This window comes from Salmo salar, chromosome ssa25 (assembly GCF_905237065.1).
Source record: "Salmo salar chromosome ssa25, Ssal_v3.1, whole genome shotgun sequence".
Classification (NCBI taxonomy): Eukaryota; Metazoa; Chordata; class Actinopteri; order Salmoniformes; family Salmonidae; genus Salmo; species Salmo salar.
The window spans coordinates 40,327,901-40,352,877 of NC_059466.1; the positions used below are offsets into that span (position 1 = coordinate 40,327,901).

Sequence of the window (24,977 nt, forward strand, 5' to 3'; positions counted from 1 at the left end):
GGAACCGGTCTCACCGGACTGGGGAGACGCACTGAGGACCGAGTGCTCAAAGCAGGCACCGGCCGTACTGGGTTATGGATGTGCACTGGAGGGAGAGTGCGAAGAACAGGCACAGGACCTACTGGATTCTGGAGGCGCGCTGGAGGGAGAGCGCGAGAGGCAGGCACATGCTTACCACAAAAAGCATGGGTAGTTGACTCAGGCCTCACCTCTGGCCCAGCCAAACTACCCGTGTGCCCCCCAAAAACATTTTTGGGGCTGCCTCTCATTTTTCCCAGGTAGGCTCCGATATCTATCGATTACCTGGCCCCAAGTCCAGTTCCTCCTCTCCATCCACTCCGTATATGACCAGGTGTCTATTTCTGCCCGGGGACGCCGCTTGATCCAATCATGGTGGGTAGTTCTGTAACAGGGGTCGTCTAAAGGGGACCAAGGCGTAGCGTGTAAAGTGCTCATATTTCCTTTCAATGATAACACTTAAACAAAATAACAAAAAACGACAGCCAACAGTTCCGTCAGGTACATAGACAAAACGGAAAACAACTACCCACAAAATCCCAGGAAGAAAAACCCCTGCTTAAATATGATCTCCAATCAGAGGCAACGAGGACCAGCTGCCTCCAATTGGAGATCAACCCAAAAACAACAACATAGAAATAGAAAACCTAGAACACAAACATAGAAATAGAAAACATAGAAAAACACAAAACACCCCCTGTCACGCCCTGACCTACTCTACTATAGAAAATAACATCTTACTAGGGTCAGGACGTGACACCTAGAGGCGGTAGAGGGAGCACACGTAACACATATCAGCTATGTTTAAAAGAGGTTTCTAACCTCAAAGGGTCTTTCTTATCTGGATAAATAAAGGTTAAATAAAAATGATGTTTTTTTGAAAGGCAGTAAATGAGGCTGAATGAACTGTTTCGCTGCCAGACAAGGCTCCACTGAAAGCAAGGTGTAGCAGTGGTAAGATGTTGGGACTCTGCTGTTTGGGACTCTGCTGTTGGGACAGCTTTATGTAGGCCCTAACAGTTTGTGGGTACCATTTGTCACTGGTATAGTTCAATTAATGTATTGTTAAGTGTTGTGTTGTGTTGTGTAGTGGCTTTGCTGGCATGCATCCAGCAAAGCCTGACCAAGATTTACATGCTCAAATCACCACTCGGTGTAAATACTTTCTGTAAATTAATAGAAACTAGAACTGGGAAAAGATACTGAGCACAGCTAAACATTTGTACAGGTGGAAAACAGATGTATAGTAGGGAAACAGAACTGAACACACAGTCAAATGGAAACATAGAAAAATAATGAATAGAACCAATTCCCCCACAAGCATAGACATGTTAGTTTATTTACAAACGTATCAAGATAAAGTATTGCAGTCAGGCAACATCAGAGATGTGAATAGGCAATATTTATTTCCAAAGTCGCAATGTATTTTCTCTTGCTTCAGCTGAAATAATGGCCACCATTGACTTCCAGAAATGTAGAAAACATTTTTACGTGGTTGCATCATATTTCTGTGCATACTTTCCATTGAAGCTTGCATGCTTCAAAATATGTACAAACGGAGTACACATTTGAGAAGTGCCCTCTGTGCTCCGTTTCGTATACTTTGATTTGGACTCATTCTTCGACCCTCCCGTGCTCCAATTTGCGTGCTCGGAGCATGGTAGTTTGCATTTTGATAAATACCCCTTGTCGCTGAGAATATGCTCCTTATTTGAAACAGGTGACAAAACACACATATCGTCTGACACACTCCTCTTTCACAGTTCCTCCTTTCACTTTCATGTTTAAAATAAACTGGTAGTGTTGTTGTCGAGAACTCACACACACTCACACACAGACTCATGAGCACACACACAACGACTCACAAAGATATTCACATACATATACAGGTGCAATCAGAAAGTATTCAGACCCCCTTTTCTACATTTTGTTACATTCCAGCCTTATTCTAAAATGGATTAAAAAAATTATATATCCTCATCAATCTACACACAATACCCGATAATGACAAACCGAAAACAGGTTTTGATAGATTTTTGCCAATTACATACGTTTTCAGAACCTTTCCTATGAGACTCGAAATTGAGCTCAGGCGCGTCCTGTTCCCATCGATCATCCTTGAGATGTTTCTACAACATGATTGGAGTACACTTGTGGTAAATTCAATTGATTGGACATTATTTGGAAAGGTACACACCTGTCTATATAAGGTCCCACAGTTGACAGTGCGTGTCAGAGCAAAAACCAAGCCATGAGGACAAAGGAATTCTCCGTAGTGCTCTGAGATAGGATTGTGTCGAGGCACAGATCTGGGGTAGGGTACCAAAAAATTCCTGCAGCATTGAAGGTTCCCAAGAACACGGTGGCCTTCATCATTCTTAAATGAAAGAAGTTAGAAACCACCAATTGGGGGAGAAGGGCCTTGGTCAGGGAGGTGATCAAGAACCCAATGGTCACTCTGACAGAGCTCCAGAGTTCCTCTGTGGAGCTGGAAGAAACGTCCAGAAGGACAATCATCTCATCAGCACTCCACCAATCAGGCCTTTATGGTAGAGTGGACAGACGGAAGCCACTCCACAGTAAAAAGCACATGACAGCCCACTTGGAGTTTGCCAAAAGGCACCTAAAGGACACTCAGACCATGACAAACAAGATTCTCTGGTCTGATGAAACCAAGATTGAACTCTTTGGCCTGGAGGAAACCTGGCACCGGAGGGCTCAGGACCTTTGACTGGGGCAAAGGTTCACCTTCCAACAGGATAACAACCCTAAGAACACAGCCAAGAAAACGCAGGATTGACTTCGGGACAAGTCTGTGAATGTCCTTGAGTGGCCCAGCCAGAGCCCGGACTTGAACCCGTTCGAACATCTCTGGAGAGACCTGAAAAGAGCTGTACAGCGACGCTCCCAATCCAACCTGACAGAGCTTGAGAGGTCTGCAGAGAAGAATGAGATAAACTTCCAAATACAGATCTGAATACTTATGTAAATGTCACATTTAAGTTTTAAGAATAAGGCTGTAATGTAACAAAATGTGGAAAAGGGGGTCTGAATACTTTCTGATTGCACCTGTATATGTATGTGAATATTTTTGTGACGTAACGCCCTGGCCATAAAGAGGGGTTTTTGTTCTTTATTTTGGTTAGGCCAGGGTGTTACATTGGGTGGGCGTTCTATGTTCATTTTTCTATGTTTTTGTATTTCTTTGTTTTGGGCCGTGTGTGGCTCCCAATCAGGCACAGCTGTAGTTCGTTGTTGCTGATTGGGAGTCACACATAAGTAGCCTGGTTTTCCTTTGGGGTTTTGTGGGTGATTGTTTCTGTTTAGAGTATTTCCTAACAGGACTGTTTTGCTGTCGTCTTTTGTTCATTTTTGTAGTGTTCTCTTTTGTATTAAAATTCATTCAAGATGAACACATCCTCCGCTGCACCTTGGTCTTTCTCTAACGACGGCCGTTACATGTGAGTCGTTGTGTGTGTGCTCATGAATCTGTGTGTGAGTGTGTGTGAGTTCTCGACAACAACACTACCAGTTTATTTTAAACATGAAAGTGAAAGGAGGAACTGTGAAAGAGGAGTGTGTCAGACGATATGTGTGTTTTGTCACCTGTTTCAAATAAGGAGCATATTCTCAGCGACAAGGGGTATTTATCAAAATGCAAACTACCATGCTCCGAGCACGCAAATTGGAGCACGGGAGGGTCGAAGAATGAGTCCAAATCAAAGTATACGAAACGGAGCACAGAGGGCACTTCTCAAATGCGTACTCCGTTTGTACATATTTTGAAGCATGCAAGCTTCAAGGGAAAGTATGCACAGAAATATGATGTAACCACGTAAAAATGTTTTCTACATTTATGGAAGTCAATGGCGGCCATTATTTCAGCTGAAGCGAGAGAAAATACATTCCGACTTTGGAATGAAATATTGCCTATTCACATCTCTGATGTTGCCTGACTGCAATATTTTATCTTGATACGTTTGTAAATACATGCTGTGTTAATTTTGCCATGTTTACCTGCCTACAATACCCACTGTAGTGTGCGTAAATTGCAAGCCCATAGTAAGTCAATTGGGTTAACCGGCTAGCTACTACTGTTAGCTAGCCAGATATCCGCGAAGAATAGTTTGCTAGCTAGCTACCCACGAATAATTGACATCTACCCACTAGTTTTAGGTCATTTTTGCCTGTTCAACTGTCTGGTTAGCGGCATTATTATGATACACATGTAGCTAGCTGATAGTTATGAAGTAAAACGTTTGCTTTGTGTATATCTTGTTTGGTCTCTATTGCCATTGTCCTGGCTGGAAGAAGGTTCAGTGAAAGAGTAAGTCCATAGTAAGTCAATAGAGCGAAGAATTGGTAGCTAGCTACTTATGAAAAATGTACGTCTACCTTGTATACCATTGGTTTTAGGTCATTTTAGCCTGTTTAACTATCTGGATTGCTCAATTATTACGTTCACATAGAGCTTGCTGGTAATTATGAAGTAAAAAGTTTCCTTTGCGTATATCTTGTTTGATCTTTATTGTTCCCATTGTCCTGGCTGGAAGAAGGTTCAGTGAATGGAGATGTGCAGCGTGAGGTAATACGGTAGGGGAAGTGCGAATGCTTTTTATGCGTTCTCCACATTCTCGTCCTCATAAGAACATACTCAAGAGAATGGTTTGCTAACATCAGCAAACCACTCGCCCACACCAGTTGAAACTGTGAAGAACCAACTTCTCCAGGGTGCCAGTGGCCATCAAATGTGAGCTGAAGTCAGTTACGACGTCATACTGCAATCAGGTCAAGACCTTGGTGAGGACAACAAGCATGCAGATGAGCTTCCCTGAGACTGTTTCTAAAAGCTTGTGCAGACATTCTTCGATTGTGCAAACCCACAGTTTTATCAGCTGTCCGGCATCTCAGACCATCCCACAGGTGAAAAAGCCAGATGTGGAGTTCCTGGGCTGGCATGTTTACACATTTTACCTTCAGTTAACTAGGCAAGTCAGTTAAGAACAAATTCTTATTTTCAATGACAGCCTAGGAACAGTGGGGGCAGAACAACAGATTTGTACCTTGTCAGCTCAGGGATTTGAGCTTGCAACCTTTCGGTTACTAGTCCAACGCTCTAACCACTAGGCTACACTGCCACCCCTGGTCTGCGGTTGTGAAGCCGGTTGGACATACTGCCAAATTTTCTAAAACGACGTTGGAGGCGGTTTATGGTAGACAAATGAACATTCAATTCTCTGGCAACAGCTCTGGTAGACATATCTGCAGTCTGCATGCCAATTGTACACTCCGTCAAAACTTGAGACATCTGTGGCATTGTGTTGTGTGATAAAAAAAATATTATTCTATGGTATAATGGTGTTTGCAACAATTAGATGTGCATTCCGCCACCTATCATGTAGGCGGATAATAAGGATCCCAAAAAGTAAAACATTTGGGTAAAGATAAATAGAAAATCATACAAACTACAAAAAAGAAAATTAACTAAACAAAATCAACCTGCTTTTCTGTAAAAACCTAATTCTAATCAAGTCCCAACACAGAAGATCCCCAGAAGCCTCTTGTGAGGGCTGGACATTTCCAAGCGACAATAGTCCTTGTAGTGTTTCTGTCATGAAGTGCCCCAAAAACTTCTCGGCTGTAGATATAATGATATCCAGATTTTGGACTTCTTAGATATTAATCACTGTGGCTATAAATGCCACAAAATCCACCTTCTTCACGATGAATGTATCCAGATCACCCGATTTACTTAAAACATTAGCAACTGGTTGCAATGCATCCACCTCCATATTTTCAACACTGTTGCCTCTTGCCCCTTCGACTGTTCACCGCCTCCACATAGGAGATCCGTTGGAAGCCCTGATCCTTGACACCTTGACCTCCTTCACCCTAACAGGGCACTCAGGGAAGTCCGGAGTATTATCCCCACCACAGTTGCAACATTTTTCAATCACAGATTTTTCAAATTCATACTTCTCCTGTCAGAGAACATTTGAAATGTGACCATATCCTTTACAATTTCCACACACAAATGCTCTCACGGCATACCTCACATATCCAAGCTTCACATATTCAGGTAGAGTCTCCTCAAACAACAATAATATTGACAGGCTTTTCTCCTTCCTTCCATTTACCATATGGGTCAGGCGATGTGTACTGACCACTCCTGGGATTTTATGACTAATGTACTCATCATCTATATTTAACGAGACTCCAGCTATAACTCCTTTGGCAGGCGCCCTGCTCCGAAGATCAATATGTTACTTCTGACGTGGACAATTTAGCCAGATCCAGTACACGCTTCTTCTGTTCTTCATCAACACAATTAACCAAAACAAGGCCGCTTCTAGTCACCTTGATTGAATCCACCTTTCCCACTGCTTTCTACACAGTCCTCGATATTACAAATGGATTTCCAAAATAAATCTCCTCGTCCAAAAAAAACACAGTCCAATGTCTACTACAACATTTGCTTGTGCTGATCCATTCTTTGATTTCACTATTTTCCATTCCTTATCACACACTTCACTTGCCACACTTTCAGATTCAAGAACAATCGCCATTTCCTTCTCCCTTCCGGCAAACCTCCTTAGTACTATGCCACTGCTGTGACAAAACTGCACATTTTAGAGTGGCCTTTTGTTGTCCACAGCACAAGGTGCACCTGTGTAATGATCATGCTGTTTAATTAGCTTATTGATATGTCACACCTGTCAGGTGGATGGATTATCTTGGCAAAGGAGAAATGTTCAGTAACAGGGAAGTAAACATACTTGTGCACAAAATTTGAGAGAAATAAGTTTGTGCGTATGGAACATTTCTGTGATCTTTTACTTTAGCTCATGAAACATGGGACCAACACCTTACATGCTGCATTTATATTTTTGTTCAGTATAGAACAGATATGATATTCAGTCATGCAGAACTCAATTGGGCATCATGTCAGCTCTATTCATTACAGACATGCCACTAAAGGTCTCTTCACAATCCCCAAGTCCAGAGCTGACTATGGGAGGCGCACAGTACTACATAAAGCCATGGCTACATGGAACTCTATTCCACATCAGGTAACTGATGCAAGCATTAGAATCAGATAAAAAAAACAGATACAAATACAGCTCATGGAACAGCATGGACTGTGAAAAGACACAAAGGCACAGACATACACATGATAACACACACACTCTACACACACGTACACATGGATTTTGTACTGTAGATACGTGGTAGATATGTCATGTAATATTTTGTATTGTATATAACTGCCTTGAAGTTTCTGGACCCCAGGAAGAGTAGCTGCTGCCTTTGCAGAAGCTAAAGGGGATCCTTAATAAGTACAAATTGAATTCCCATCTGCAATGTTCTGAACATAGAGGTCCTGTATTCTAATTATATTGTTCTGGATGTTTCACCTCAGTGAATACACCCCAGATGTAATGTCTCAGGAACCTTGGTCCAAGTCTATTGTGATGCTGCTGCCTACGGTAAAGTCTGTTTTCTCAGCGTGATGTGATACTGATGCCTCGCTAACTGTTTTCTCGTGCTGAGCGTTAATGAAATGTCGTTGTTTTATTATTAAACAACTAATTGACCGACGTTGGTTCAATTACTTAAATTCCATTTACTTCATTATTTTTTGTGAAATAACCGTGCCGTTTCTCTAAATATAAATAGTTTCAATAGGAAAATATTCGACTTAGTTCAGCGCAGAAAACGTGGTAATGAACTACAATGACCAGAATCCATTGCGCCTATTCTTCCAGGCACTGCACACAGCATGAGAGAGGAATGTAAACACAATGACGAGAAGGATAGAGACAGTTTGTGAGGTAGTTCTAGCGGATTCATAGTTGTAGCAGCCTTGAAAGAATGTATTCTCTACTTTGAAGAACTACTCAAATATTGATTTCGTCCGACAGCTCTGCAGTATGGGCAGCTGTTGCGACCCAATGATCATTGACTACCGTTTTCGCTAGTCAAGAGCACATATATAACGTTAGATGGTTGTTTGGCTGCTACTGCCTGAGAGATGACGACTTTAAGAAATTAAATAATAAAGTAATCTGATAAAGTTATATGCTATACACAACTTAAATATTTTATTGAATTAAAGTAATGAGAGTAAATGATGGTTAATAAGTGATAAGCTGACGGGCAGTCACCATCATTTGGTTCTTATTAATTGCTTTGTCCTATGTTTTTGGAGACAATAGAATGTTTCCAATGTTTTGGCAATTGAATGTTCTCAATATTTAGCTTTGGAATTTCTATTAAAAAACGAAAATAATAAAAAAAAGAATAAAAACATTTACGAACCCAACCCAAACCGACCTCAATTAGCACTAATCACCGACCTCAAAAAATCACTAACCACTCAGCACTACTGTTTTCTCAGTGTTATGTGATGCATGGCTAATGTCTGTTTAGCAGAGGCGGGCACAGAGAGAGACAGGCCAAGGATACGTCTTAGAGGAGAGCTTGTTTGAGGCTTAATTTAACATCTGACAACAGGAGGTTCTGGCGCAGAATCTGGGGGACAGCCATCACCTCACACACACGGTGACAAGACCAAGGTCACACACACGGTGACAAGTCCAAGGTCAAACACACGGTGACAAGACCACACTCACACACACGCATGTACACAAACACAAGATCCCAAACATATGCACATACATGTAGCGGGTTTCTTATGCACCACAGGAGAACCAAGAAATGAAGAGCGACACCACGGCTGTCTTTTAGGCTTTTATGTCGATCTGCAATAGTATTATGAAAAGACAGGACAGGAACACATCAGTCTCCAATGTACCACCTGACAAGTTGTTCTTTCTCTCTCAGTGTTTTCTCAGACTCTCACAATCACACTCATACATAAAGCCATAATGTATAGTATAAAATAATAACCAGTCCTTAATACAAAGAATGTATAATCTTAATTCTTAGACAATAGAACCATACCTGCAATAGTATTATGAAAAGACAGGACAGGAACACATCAGTCTCCAATGCACCACCTGACAAGTTGTTCTACACAGGAGCATGAAGAAAGGTAAAACACATATCCTGTCTCACATCCCCAATACATTGCTAGGTGCTTTCAGTGTTGATAGTAGCAAAATACAACAACTCATGTACAAAACCACTGCAACACAAACAAGTTACAACATAAAATCGCCTTAGAGGGCAAAACTACATCCCCCATAATGCAACACCATCACTAGTCGGCAGCTCAGCTAGCCGTCTGCATCACAGAAAGAAAGTCATACTAGCTAGCAACACTTTTAGCACTCTGTAACTATATTAATAACAACAATAAAACTCTGAAAGTTACGTGTTTCGATAGTCTCACATCCCCTTATAACAATATCTACAGCATTAACCTTGGGACGTTTATTTATTTCACGTTACGGACTTCTACAAAGGAGTAATCTGCAACCCGTACCTTTCTCTCTCAGTGTTTTCTCAGACTGAGGAGAGCGGGATCTATGGGTAGTACCAGGGTGTCAGTAGGTGACGTAAGCACCCAGATAAAATAAAATACATTTAATGAAACAAAACCTGAAGATGTTAACATCATTCAGCTACTGTAGCTGCCTACCTAACATCAACAGGCATCACCAGTAGCGCAACAATTACAATTAGAAACCAAAAGTAAAGTTCCTGGCGATCTGACTCCCCCCTTCTGTCTGAACTTGGAACATTCCTGTTCGCGGGCTTTTGGCCACTGACCCTCAACCTGATTATTCTGTTCTGCGTTGTGTACTATTCTAATAATTTGAAGTTTGCTGGAATAACCATTTTAACTCTACTACATACACACGAGTATTTGAAAAAACTGAATTGAATTGATGTTCAGAAAAACAGTTTATGGCCCAAACGTAGAGGCAGCAGATTAACAATAGAACAATAAAATAACTAAATGAACACGAGAGACATTGTTTCTGGACCACTAATAGATACAAGCTAAGTCTTAGCTAAGGTCTCTGTGCAGTGTTTTCCCCAGAGAAATACCCTGCTCAGTAGCACCACCTTGAGGGAACCAACTCAAAGGAAATATGTGCATGATGACAGCATGAACATTCAAACGTTTGTTCATTTTTTCAACCGACTACTTTTTACCTACCTACCACTTTATTCCTTATACATTTTAAGATATTTAAAAAAAGTAATAGGATCAGTATAAGGTTTATAGCCAAATGTATCATGTTGTCAAATAGGAGGCAACGTGTGGTAAAATATATTTAATGAAAACAAGATATTCAGATGATTTAATAGTCACATGTGCGTACAAACACCTGTTCAAACATGACACATCCTTCATCACACAAAAGCCCAAAACAAATACTTAAAAAATATGGGTATACAAATATCTCTGTAAAACAACAATGTTAATATAATTCATTGCTTCTCAGTACAGTAATAAACAGCAGAATTGTAAATAAAACACACTGAGAAGGGTACAGCAGTGAGCTTTATCATAGGTGGTGTAAGCTAGCTAAAATATGTATTCTGTTGCACATTCTCTCCATCCATCCACCGAATGTGTCTGTGTGTGTGTGTGTATGTACGTGCTATACCCTCAGATCATGAAGGACTGGGTGTGGTTGTAGTTCTTAGGCTGCAGAAAGGGAAAGGCGTATCCATCAGTTAACTAGACTGGTTACTATTATCACCAACTCACTCAACAACTCAGGCTTATCAATACACTGGTGTGGTCAACAACTGCTCCAAGAACAGTCCAATTTAAAACAAGACCACTGCTCAACTAAGTTAATACTGACAGTAGAAGGAATAATAACAGTTCCTGATCAACAACAACTGGGAATGGCAACACACTCACATTTCTGGTGGGACTGTAGAAGTTGGTGCAACAAAAAGCAAAGAAACAAACACCACAATGAATGACTTTCTTTTTCTGTTAAGAAGAGTTATGACATTAAGAGTCTCAGCCATGTATATCAGTGGAGGCTGCTGAGGGGAGGACGACTCATAATAATAGCTGGAACGGCATCAAACGCATGGAAACGATATGTTTCACATATTTGATACCATTTCACTAATTCCGCTCCAGCCATTACCACAAGCCTGTCCTTTCTTACCTCTATTTAACTAGGCCAGTAAGTTAAAAACAAATTCTAATTTCCAATGACAACCTACACAATGCAGGGCCAATTGTGCGCCACCCTATGGGACTCCAAATCACAGCCGGTTGCGATAGAGCCTGGGATTGAACCAGGGTGTCTGTGGTGATGCCTCTAGCACTGAAATGCAGTGCCTTAGACTGCTGCACCACTCGGGAGCCCAATGAAGGTGACCTATACAGTTGAAGTCAGAAGTTTACATACACCTTGGCCAAATACATTTAAACTCGGTTTTTCAGTATTCCTGACATTTAATCCTAGTAAAAAATCCATGTCTTAGGTCAGTTAGGATCACCACTTTATTTTAAGAATGTGAAATGTCAGAGTAATAGTAGAGAGATTTCTTTCTTTCAGATTTTATTTCTTTCATCACATTCCCAGTGGGTCAGAAGTTTACATACACTCAATTAGTATTTGGTAGCATCGCCTTTAAATTGTTTAACTTGGGTCAAACGTTTAAGGTAGCCTTCCACAAGCTTCCCACCGGAGGTTGGGTGAATTTTGACCCATTCCTCCTGGCTGAGCTGGTGTAACTGAGTCAGGTTTGTAGGCCTCCTTGCTCTCACACGCTTTTTCAGTCCTGCCCACACATTTTTTATAGGATTAAGGTCACGGCTTTGTGATGGCCACTCCAATACATTGACTTTGTTGTCCTTAAGCCATTTTGACACAACTTTGGAAGTATGCTTGGGGTCATTGTCCATTTGGAAGACCCATTTGCGACCAAGCTTTAACTTCCTGACTGATGTCTTGAGATGTTGCTTCAATATATCCACATAATTTCCCTTCCTCATGACGCCATCTATTTTGTGAAGTGCACCAGTCCCTCCTGCCGCAAAGCACCTCCACAACATGATGCTGCCACCCCCGTGCTTCACGGTTGGGATGGTGTTCTTCGGATTGCAAGCCTCCCCCTTTTTCCTCCAAACATAACGATGGTCATTATGGCCAAACAGTTGTATTTTTGTGTCATCAGACCAGAGGACATTTCTCCAAAAAGTACGATCTTTGTCCCCATGTGCAGTTGAAAACCGTAGTCTGGGTTTTTTATGGCGGCTTTGGAGCAGCGGCTTCTTCCTTACTGAGCGGCCTTTCAGGTTATATCGATATAGGACTCGTTTTACTGTGGATATAGATACTTTTGTACCTGTTTCCTCCAGCATCTTCACAAGGTACTTTGCTGTTGTTCTGGGATTGATTTTGCACTTTTCGCACCAAAGTACGTTCATCTCTAGGAGACAGAATGCGTCTCCTTCCTGAGCGGTATGATGGCTGCATGGTCCCATGGTGTTTATACTTGCGTACTATTGTTTGTACAGATGAACATGGTACCTTCGGGCATTTGGAAATTGCTCCCAAGGATGAACCCGACTTGTGGAGGTCTACAATTTTCTTTCTGAGTTCTTGGCTGATTTCTTTTGGTTTTCCCATGATGTCAAGCAACGAGGCACTGCGTTTGAAGGCAGACCTTGAAATACATCCACAGGTACACCTCCAATTGACTCAAATGATGTCAATTAGCCTATCAGAAGTTTCTAAAGCCATGACATAATTTTCTGGAATTTTCCAAGCTGTTTAAAGGCACAGTCAACTTAGTGAATGTACACTTCTGACCCACTGGAATTGTGATACAGTGAGTTATAAGTGAAATAATCTGTCTGTAAACATTTGTTAGAGAAATTACTTGTGTCAAGCACAAAGTAGATGTCCTAACCGACTTGCCAAAACTATAGTTTGTTACCAACAAATTTGTGGAGTGGTTGAAAATCAAGTTTTAATGACTCCAACCTAAGTGTATGTAAACTTCCGACTTCAACTGTATATATATATATATTTATATATGTGTGTATATGTTGTGTGAAACTGTACCTCTTGCACGTGTAACTATAACATGCATACACATCAGCAACACAATAAGAAGTTGACAGAATGGTTGTCTGAAATACTGACCTGCTTCCTTCCTGCTCCTCTGTTGGCAAGCATGAAGAAAGAAGAGGAACAGGACAATTAGAAAATATTGTTAATTGTAAACTGGGTGGTTCGAGCCCTGAATGCTGATTGGCTGACAGCCGTGGTATATCAGACCGTATACCACGGGTATGACAAAACATTTATTTTCCCTGCTCTAATTACGTTGGTATCCAGTTTATAATAACACCTCAGGGGTTTGTGGTATATGGCCATTATACCACGGCTAAGGGCTGTATCCAGGCACTCCGCGTTGCGTTGTGCATAAGAACATCCGTTAGCCGTGGTATATCGGCCTTATGCCACACCCCCTCGTGCCTTATTGCTTAATTGTATCAGTCGGCCACAAGCACATATAGTCTGTGTGGTGATGTACTCACCCTTTTTGCAGCAGCCCTGTCAATGGGAGACACACATCCAGGCAGCACATGAGGATGAGTAGGAAGAGGCCTACAGCTCCGGCTATCAGTGTCGTCATGCTGAACGAATCTGAAGGAGGGGGGACAGAGGGAGAGAGGGATGAAGAAAGGGGAAAGGGGTGATACCTAGTCAGTTGTACAACTGAAGACATTCAACTGAAATGTCTTCCTCATTTAACCCACCCCTCTGAATCAGAGGTGCGGGGGGCTGCCTTAATCAACATCCACGTCATCGGCGCCCGGGGAACAATGGGTTAACTGACTTGCTCAGGTGTAGAACGACAGATTTTTACCTTGTCAGCTCGGGGATTCGATCCAGCAACCTTTCGGTTACTGGCCCAACGCTCCTACCCGGCACAGGGGACAGGGGTCAAGAGAGAACAGAGAGAGGCAGGAAAGATAAGGATGAAGGATGGTTGGAGAAGGATGAAGGATGATTGGAGAAGGATGAAGGATGATTGGAGAAAGATTAAGGATGAAGGATGATTGGAGAAGGATGATAGGAGAAGGATGAAGGATTATTGGAGAAGGATAAGGGATGATTGGAGAAGGATGAAAGATGATTGGAGAAGGATGAAGGATGATTGGAGAAGGATTAAGGATGAAGGAGGATTGGAGAAGGATTAAGGATGATTGGAGGATGAAGGATGATTGGAGAAGGATGATTGGAAAAGGATGAAGGATGATTGGAAAAGGATGAAGGATGATTGGTGATGGATGAAGGATGATTGGAGAAGGATGAAGGATGATTGGAGAAGGATGAAGGATGATAGAAGAGATGACGAAGAAAAGGAAAAGAAAATACAGAAATAGTTCAATTTCCACAAACCCACAGACATTCTAGCGCACACACATACACACACATACACACACATACACACACACATACACACACACACACACACAGACACACACAGACACACACAGACACACTGGATTGTACGTACATTATATGACCTTCATGTGATGGGCCACAGAGCTTTTGGACGCCCCCATGCTATTGGAGACTTCACAGCGGTACTGGCCCGAGTCGGCCTTGGACACACTCTTAATCTTCTGCTCCGGAGACACACAGAGAGAGGAGAGAGGGGGTGAGGACAGAGAATGAAGAGAGAGGGGGTGAGGACAGAGAGAGGATAAAGGTGAGGAGAGAGGGGTGAGGACAGATAGAGAAGAGAGGTGAGGACAGAGAGAGAAGAGAGGAGGTGAGGACAGAGCGAGGAGAGAGGGGTGAGGACAGAAAGAGTAGTGAGGTGGTGAGCATAGAGGGAGAAGAAAGGGGGTGAGGACAGAGGGAGGAGAGACGGAGTGATGACAGAGGGAGGAGAGACGGAGTGATGACAGAGGGAGGAGAGACAGGGTGATGACAGAGGGAGGAGAGACAGGGTGATGACAGAGGGAGGAGAGACAGGGTGATGTCAAAGAGGGAGGAGTGACAGAGGGAGGAGAGAAAAAGGTGATGACAGAGGGAGGAGAGACGGAGTGATGACAGAGGGAGGAGAGACGGAGTGAGGACAGAGGGAGAAGAGACGGAGTGAGGACAGAGGGAGGAGAGACGGAGTGATGACAGAGGGAGGAGAGACAGGGTGATGACAGAGGGAGGAGAGACAGGGTGATGACAGAGGGAGGAGAGACAGGGTGATGTCAAAGAGGGAGGAGTGACAGAGGGAGGAGAGAAAAAGGTGATGATAGAGGGAGGAGAGACGGAGTGATGACAGAGGGAGGAGAGACGGAGTGAGGACAGAGGGAGGAGAGACGGAGTGAGGACAGAGGGAGGAGAGACGGGGTGAGGACAGAGGGAGGAGAGATGGAGTGATGACAGAGGGAGGAGAGACAGAGTGAGGACAAAGGGAGGAGAGACAGGGTGATGACAGAGGGAGGAGAGACAGGGTGATGTCAAAGAGGGAGGAGTGACAGAGGGAGGAGAGAAAAAGGTGATGACAGAGGGAGGAGAGACGGAGTGATGACAGAGGGAGGAGAGACGGAGTGAGGACAGAGGGAGGAGAGACAGGGTGAGGACAGAGGGAGGAGAGACGGGGTAAGGACAGAGGGAGGAGAGATGGAGTGATGACAGAGGGAGGAGAGACAGAGTGAGGACAAAGGGAGGAGAGACAGGGTGATGACAGAGGGAGGAGAGACAGGGTGAGGACAGAGGGAGGAGAGACGGAGTGATGACAGAGGGAGGAGAGACAGGGTGATGATAGTGGGAGGAGAGGCAGGGTGATGATAGAGGGAGGAGAGACAGGGTGAGGACAGAGGGAGGAGAGACGGGGTGAATACAGAGGGAGGAGAGACGGAGTGAGGACAGAGGGAGGAGAGACAGGGTGAGGACAGAGGGAGGAGAGACAGGGTGATGACAGTGGGAGGAGAGACGGAGTGAGGACAGAGGGAGGAGAGACGGAGTGAGGACAGACGGAGGAGAGACAGGGTGATGACAGAGGGAGGAGAGACAGGGTGATGACAGAGGGAGGGGAGACAGGGTGATGACAGAGGGAGGAGAGACGGAGTGAGGACAGAGGGAGGAGAGACGGAGTGAGGACAGAGGGAGGAGAGACAGGGTGATGACAGAGGGAGGAGAGACGGAGTGAGGACAGAGGGAGGAGAGGCAGGGTGATGATAGAGGGAGGAGAGACGGAGTGAGGACAGAGGGAGGAGAGACAGGGTGAGAACAGAGGGAGGAGAGACAGAGTGATGACAGAGGGAGGAGAGACAGGGTGATGACAGAGGGAGGAGAGACGGAGTGAGGACAGAGGGAGGAGAGACAGGGTGAGGACAGAGGGAGGAGAGACGGAGTGAGGACAGAGGGAGGAGAGACAGGGTGATGACAGAGGGAGGAGAGACGGAGTTAGGACAGAGGGAGGAGAGACGGACTGAGGACAGAGGGAGGAGAGATGGAGTGAGGACAGAGGGAGGAGAGACAGGGTGAGAACAGAGGGAGGAGAGACGGAGTGAGGACAGAGGGAGAACGGAGTGAGGACAGAGGGAGGAGAGACAGGGTGATGACAGAGGGAGGAGAGACAGGGTGATGACAGAGGGAGGAGAGACAGGGTGATGACAGAGGGAGGAGAGACAGAGTGAGGACAGAGGGAGAGGAGATGGAGTGAGGACAGAGGGAGGAGAGACAGGGTGATGACAGAGGGAGGAGAGACGGAGTGAGGACAGAGGGAGGAGAGGCAGGGTGATGATAGACGGAGGAGCGACGGAGTGAGGACAGAGGGAGGAGAGACGTCTCTCCTCCCTCTGTCATCACCCTGTCTCTCCTCCTTCTGTCATCACCCTGTCTCTCCTCCCTCTGTCCTCACCCCTCTCTGTCCTCACCCCTCTCTCCTCTCCTCTCTGTCCTCACCTCCTCTCTCTGTCCTCACCCCTCTCTCCTCTCTGTCCTCTCTCCTCACCTCCTCTCTGTCCTCTCTCCTCTCTGTCCTCTCTCCTCTCTGTCCTCTCTCCTCTCTGTCCTCTCTCCTCTCTCTCCTCTCTCCTCTCTCTCCTCACCTCCTCTCTCCTCTCTGTCCTCACCTCCTCTCTGTCCTCACCCCTCTCTCCTCTCTGTCCTCACCCCTCTCTCCTCTCTGTCCTCACCTCCTCTCTGTCCTCACCCCTCTGTCCTCACCTCCTTTCTGTCCTCACCCCTCTCTCCTCTCTGTCCTCACCCCTCTCTCCTCTCTGTCCTCACTCCTCTATCCTCTCTGTCATCACCTCCTCTCTCCTCTCTGTCCTCTCTCCTCTCTGTCCTCACCTCCTCTCTCTGTCTTCACCTCCTCTCTGTCCTCTCTCCTCTCTGTCCTCACCCCTCTCTCCTCTCTGTCCTCACTCCTCTATCCTCTCTGTCATCACCTCCTCTCTCCTCTTTGTCCTCTCTTCTCTGTCCTCACCTCCTCTCTCTGTCCTCACCTCCTCTCTGTCCTCTCTCCTCTCTGTCCTCACTCCTCTCTCCTCTCTGTCCTCACTCCTCTCTCCTGTCTGTCCTCACCCCTCTCTCCTCTCTGTCCTCACTCCTCTCTCCTCTCTGTCCTCACCCCTCTCTCCTCTCTGTCCTCACTCCTCTCTCCTCTCTGTCCTCACCCCTCTCTCCTCTCTGTCCTCACCCCTCTCTCCTCTCTGTCCTCACTCCTCTCTCCTCTCTGTCCTCACTCCTCTCTCCTCTCTCCTCTCTGTCCTCACCCCTCTCTCCTCTCTGTCCTCACTCCTCTCTCCTCTCTGTCCTCACCCCTCTCTCCTCTCTGTCCTCACTCCTCTCTCCTCTCTGTCCTCACTCCTCTCTCCTCTCTGTCCTCACCCCTCTCTCCTCTCTGTCCTCACTCCTCTCTCCTCTCTGTCCTCACCCCTCTCTCCTCTCTGTCCTCACCCCTCTCTCCTCTCTGTCCTCACCCCTCTCTCCTCTCTGTCCTCACCCCTCTCTCCTCTCTGTCCTCACCTCTTTCCTCTCTGTCCTCACTCCTCTCTCCTCTCTGTCCTCACCCCTCTCTCCTCTCTGTCCTCACCCCTCTCTCCTCTCTGTCCTCACCTCTTTCCTCTCTCTGTGACTTAAATAGTCCCTTTAATAATGTTTACATACTGTTTTACTCATTTCATATGTATATATTGTATTCTACTGTATTTTAGTCAATGCCAGTCCAACATTACTCCATCTTATTTCTTAATTCCATTCTTTAACTTTAGATGTGTGTGTTTTGTTGTGAATTGTTAGATACTACTGCACTGTTGGAGCTAGGAACACAAGCATTTAGCTACACCTTAATAACATCTGCTAAATATGTGTATGTGACCAATTTGATTTGATTTGACAACACACAAGACAACCGTGTGGCTCAGTTAGTAGAGCATGGTGCTTGCAACGCCAGGGTTGTGGTTTCCATTCCAACACGAGAACACTACCAGAATAATAAATGTATGAAAATAAGTTGCTCTGAATAAGTGTTAAATTACTCAAATGTAAAGGCACAGGGTGGGTGGATGACACTGTTACTAACACACACACACACACACACACACAGCAGCTCACCCAGTACGTTGAGGGTAACGTTGACCTCTCCAGGTTGGTGTGGTCTGCTGGTGCGCTGACCTCACAGCGGTACAACCCAGAGTCCTTCTGGGTAACGGCATGCAGTGTCACCGTTGCCCCCTTGATCTTGGCCCGACCTGCAAAGGATCCTGGAATACCACAAGGACCACATTTAACATTTACGTCATTTAGCAGACGCTCTTATCCAGAGCGACTTACAAATTGGTGGATTCACCTTATGATATCCAGTGGAACAACCACTTTACAATAGTGCATCTAAATCTTTTAAGGGGGGGGGTTAGAAGGATTACTTTATGCTATCCTAGGTATTCCTTAAAGAGGTGGGGTTTCAGGTGTCTCCGGAAGGTGGTGATTGACTCCGCTGTCCTGGCGTCATGAGGGAGCTTGTTCCACCATTGGGGTGCCAGAGCAGCGAACAGTTTTGACTGGGCTGAGCGGGAACTGTGCTTCCTCAGAGGTAGGGAGGCGAGCAGGCCAGAGGTGGATGAACGCAGTGCCCTTGTTTGGGTGTAGGGACTGATCAGAGCCTGAAGGTACGGAGGTGCCGTTCCCCTCACAGCTCCGTAGGCAAGCACCATGGTCTTGTAGCGGATGCGAGCTTCAACAGGAAGCCAGTGGAGAGAGCGGAGGAGCGGGGTGACGTGAGAGAACTTGGGAAGGTTGAACACCAGACGGGCTGCGGCGTTCTGGATGAGTTGTAGGGCTTTAATGGCACAGGCAGGGAGCCTAGCCAACAGCGAGTTGCAGTAATCCAGACGGGAGATGACAAGTGCCTGGATTAGGACCTGCGCCGCTTCCTGTGTGAGGCAGGGTCATACTCTGCGAATGTTGTAGAGCATGAACCTACAGGATCGGGTCACCGCCTTGATGTTAGTGGAGAACGACAGGGTGTTGTCCAGGGTCACGCCAAGGTTCTTAGCACTCTGGGAGGAGGACACAATGGAGTTGTCAACCGTGATGGCGAGATCATGGAACGGGCAGTCCTTCCCCAGGAGGAAGAGCAGCTCCGTCTTGCCGAGGTTCAGCTTGAGGTGGTGAGGGTTGAGGAAAGAGAGAAGAAACATGTGAAGAGGGGGAGAGATGGAAGAGAGGTAGGGGAAACGAGGCAGAGCGAGGTCTAGTAGTCACCGGGGAATTCTCCAGCGAAATAAACAAAGTGGATGTCCTTCCCTTTCTTCTTCCACTCAATACGAGGGTTAGTCTCCTTCTCTGTCTTGAACTGACAGGACAGCACAGCGTCTGAGAGAGAAAGAGAGAGATGTACAAAAACAGTTCATCAACTGTCACAATTCATCCCTCCTCCTCTCTTACCTGAGTACTCATGGACCTCCATTTTGGCCTTACTGGTGCTCACTGTCAAAGAGAGGCAGGCAGGACCTGAGAGAGAGAGAGAGAGAGAGAGAGAGAGAGAGAGAGAGAGAGAGAGAGAGAGAGAGAGAGAATGATTCACAAGTAAATAGTACACACAGCAGCACTGAATGATAACTATTTGTAGCAATGTTTCTAACTTTCTTAAATGCAAAGTTAAACATTGATTCAACTGAGATTTGTGCTACACAGTCCAGATTGGGCTGAGGGGGGTACTTCAGAAGATATTTGTTTGCGAAAGAGCAGACACACAGCCAGACACACACACACACACATTGCAAACACTCATTCACACACCTACTATACACCCTCACTAACACATGTTAACACACACAGAGAGAGAGAGGTGGAGTAAACCTTCAGAATGTACAGTACATGACCTGGTGCCTGGTGGTACCAGCAGGAATGGAGTGTGTAGGAGATATAGAGGTGATTGATGACAGCCTGTCTACTACTGCTAGACCTGATTAACCTTCCCACACACACACACACACACACACACACACACACACACACACACACACACACACACACACACACACACACACACTAACATATGATTACACACTGCTGAAACAACATGTAAATATCAACACAGGCGAACACACATCAACTGGCAGATGATTTGTTTATACACACTTTCTCTCTCTCTCTGATTGATTCAATTAGAAGCAGGGTCATGACGGTGCTATCGACAACATCAAACAGGGAGATCAGCCTGCCTGCCTGGGCATCACAGAGGTTGGCTCTCCAGAGCCCTGAAGCCCCTTAGTGGTCTGGCCTTTCATCAGCCTCTGGGTCTCTGGGTCTCTGGGTCTCTGGGCTTGGACAGCATCAGAGGGTTTAATGTAAACCGAAGACCTGTATGATCCCAGAACCAGTCCTCCCAATCCCAACGCACGCCCAGCCCCTAAACACATTACACACTACACACACACTTCACCAAACCTAACTGTTAAAAGTGTGCTCGGAAACGTACATACATACATAGCCTGCATATATACACACACACACACACACACACACACACACACACACACACACACACACACACACACACACACACACACACACACACATACATACATACATACATACAGACGCATGCACACACACACAGCTTGAGAGGCGCTGATGCAGTGCATGATGGGTATACTAGAAAAATGATATTTAGCCTGACGTGCAAACTGCCTCTTAACTTACTGTCATTACACAAATGATATCTGTTTTGCAATGTAAAAATACAACATCTGAAATCATCACACATCAACACTATGGCATGTATGGTCCTATTGAATACTACTCTCCTGCATTAGTCATGTATGGTCCTATTGAATACTACTCTCCTGCATTAGTCATGTATGGTCCTATTGAATAGTACTCTCCTGCATTAGTCATGTATGGTCCTATTGAATACTACTCTCCTGCATTAGTCATGTATGGTCCTATTGAATACTACTCTCCTGCATTAGTCATGTATGGTCCTATTGAATACTACTCTCCTGCATTAGTCATGTATGATCCTATTGAATACTACTCTCCTGCATTAGTCATGTATGGTCCTATTGAATACTACTCTCCTGCATTAGTCATGTATGGTCCTATTGAATACTACTCTCCTGCATTAGTCATGTATGGTCCTATTGAATACTATTCTCCTGCATTAGTCATGTATGGTCCTATTAAATACTACTCTCCTGCATTAGTCATATATGGTCCTATTAAATACTACTCTCCTGCATTAGTCATGTATGGTCCTATTGAATACTACTCTCCTGCATTAGTCATGTATGAAGGCTATAGTTTGTATGATTGTTCATTCACTCCCTTAAAAATGATATTTTTAGACAAAATTTACGTTAGGGATAATTCAGAAAGTAAAAGGCTACTCACTCTGTGACAAGAGGAGGAGAAGGGTGAGAGACAAAATCCCCATGCTGTCCATAGTTATTAAACACTACTGAGCAGTGAACTGAAATATCCTGGAAATGCTCTTGAGTGTCTGAGAACACACGCTCCACAAGAGACTGATGAAATTCCAGACTGAGAAGTTCCTGAAGTTTTCCATGTGCGCGCTCCCAATGGAGACCATCTCATCTAGCGGAGGAACTCAGGCGCGCGCTCACCATGAAACACGCGTCTGTGGTTCGTGGTGGGCAAACGTTTTGCTCCCATAGAGGATTTTACCGCATATGTATCTCTAATGTGTATTTCGGCCAACGTATGCGTAGGTTGTAAACGGCTATAAACGATGTTATTAACGGGACCAATTATAAACCGTCACAACACACCACACAGCAAACACACAACCACCACATAACGTCGCATCAAAATTGTGGGTCTTGATGTGCCATTGTTACTATCATAGCCTACAGTAGCCTACATATTGATGATCAATTTGTAATTTCCAACAATTTGTAATAAACATTTATTTTTATCAATTTGTGACAAGATGCGATTTTACTCTTGTTGACTTAACTATTTCTAAGTTAAGGTTTTGTCATTAAGATGTCTGTTGTGCTCCTTGTAAGATCTACGACTCTGCTTTGGAGCGTTGACATCTATTTGTGATATTTGTATTTTTATACTTTTTAGTTGTTGTAATAACTTATAGTTCGATAAGACTTACTTTGATATTGTTGGTGAGGTGATTTATAAATTCAGAATGGCTGTTTCCAACAGTTTGAACTGTCTTGTTTAGTTCCATACATAAGCACATCACTGGGGCCAAGCTTCCTGCCATCCAGGACCTTTATACCAGGCGGTGTCAGAGGAAGGCCCTAAAAATGTTCAAAGACTCCAGACACCTGTTATAGACGGTTCTCTCGGATATCGCACGGCAAGTGATACCCACGCACCAAGTCTGGAACCAACAGGACCAGGACTAACAGCTAACTAACAGCTTCTACCCCCAAACCATAAGACTGTAAATAGTTTGTTAAATAGTTAACCAAATATCTACCCGGACCACACACACACAGTGTTCCTAAGTTAGTTACTGTCTGTGTAACTGCTGTGTTGAGAGAGAGCCCCGCTGCTGTTACCTCAACACACACAGTGTTCCTAAGTTAGTTACTGTCTGTGTAGCTGCTGTGTTGAGAGAGAGCCCCGCTGCTGTTACCTCAACACACACAGTGTTCCTAAGTTAGTTACTGTCTGTGTAGCTTCTATGTTGAGAGACAGCCCCGCTGCTGTTACCTCAACACACACAGTGTTCCTAAGTTACTGTCTGTGTAGCTGCTGTGTTGAGAGAGAGCCCCGCTGCTGTTACCTCAACACACACAGTGTTCCTAAGTTAGTTACTGTCTGTGTAGCTTCTATGTTGAGAGACAGCCCCGCTGCTGTTACCTCAACACACACAGTGTTCCTAAGTTACTGTCTGTGTAGCTGCTGTGTTGAGAGACAGCCCCGCTGCTGTTACCTCAACACACACAGTGTTCCTAAGTTAGTTACTGTCTGTGTAGCTGCTGTGTTGAGAGACAGCCCCGCTGCTGTTACCTCAACACACACAGTGTTCCTAAGTTAGTTACTGTCTGTGTAGCTGCTGTGTTGAGAGACAGCCCCGCTGCTGTTACCTCAACACACACAGTGTTCCTAAGTTAGTTACTGTCTGTGTAGCTTCTATGTTGAGAGACAGCCCCGCTGCTGTTACCTCAACACACACAGTGTTCCTAAGTTAGTTACTGTCTGTGTAGCTGCTGTGTTGAGAGACAGCCCCGCTGCTGTTACCTCAACACACACAGCACATTGTTTTTTATTTATTTAACCTTTATTTAACTAGGCAAGTCAGTTAAGAACACATTCTTATTGACAATGTCATCCTACCCTGGCCAATCCCTAACGACGCTGGGCCAATTGTGCACCGCCCTATGAGAAGTAGGAGCTACATTCACTATTTCATTTAATATTTGTTGTAGATTAGACACATGTGGAGGGGTTGTCATGAAACCCTATTTCCATTACCCACAACCATTCCCTCTGACTACACACTCACTGCACATGACCACACAGGCACCATTCATCAGTATTCTACCATATTTACTACCTTTTCTTGTCAGGCCACGAAAACCGATAAGCAGCGGGTCAAAGTTCACAAAACAAAACGTGAGCGACAGATTAATGACAGGCTGGCTTTCGATGTGATGTGTATGGAAATACAAACATTTCCTTATTCCTCAGTTTCTGACTGTTGACGTTCTTTAGCCCAGTCTAAACTGAAAAACAATCCTCTGATCTAGTCTTGTACCTTCCGGATCGGTTGTAGCTCTTTGGTGATGGTTCAACCTTACCTTCCAAAGATCTTAGGGGAGTTTCAGCCAGTGCCGTTACACCTATCGACCTATCCCTTTCCTGAGCTCTAGAAACAGACTTTCAGCATCATTTCTTGTTTTTGATAGCAACTGTTTTAAGAAGTTTGAGCTGAACTAAACCAGTAAACAATGAAGGGGAGGATCTGTTGGATTGTTTTAAGACAGAACCTCAGTCTCCTGTTCTGTGTGGCTCAGTTGGTAGAGAATGGCGCTTGCAACGTCATTGGTTTGATTCCCGCTGGGGCCACCCATACCAAAAAGTGTATGCACGCATGACTGTACATTTCTTTGGATGAAAGTGTCTGCTAAATGGCATATAGTAATAGTATAATCCTGTCCTGTCAAACCTCTCTGTTCTGTAGTGACCACTGAATTAGGAGGTTGCCCCCTAGTGGGATAGGAACATACTATTCAGTCTGAACAAGGACCATACTTTCGACCCCATGTCCCAAACCAGGAAACAAACTGGGTGAATGAATGTTGTTTCCAAGTTATTCAACCAAAGAATTGAGACATTGAACTGACGTCTGTGTCCAGTGGCTAGTCATGACTTAGAATTGCTGTTCAGAAAACGACAGGTTTGAGCAAGTCAATTGTTATGATATCTTTAATCACATTCAAAATATCCAAAGGAAATTAACCATTGCAGGATTGTTAGAAAAGGACCACTTTACAGTTGAATAGCCATTCCTTAACCTGATGTTATACATCTGCCCCTGTGAGA

At 44.7% G+C, this 24,977-nt stretch overlaps 1 pseudogene; it reads right to left on the reverse strand.

The window, feature by feature from the left end:
- Positions 1 to 13,509: 13,509 nt before the first annotated feature.
- LOC106586739 (junctional adhesion molecule 2A-like) lies at positions 13,510 to 19,971 on the reverse strand (annotated as a pseudogene).
- Between the last annotated feature and the right edge of the window lie 5,006 nt (positions 19,972 to 24,977).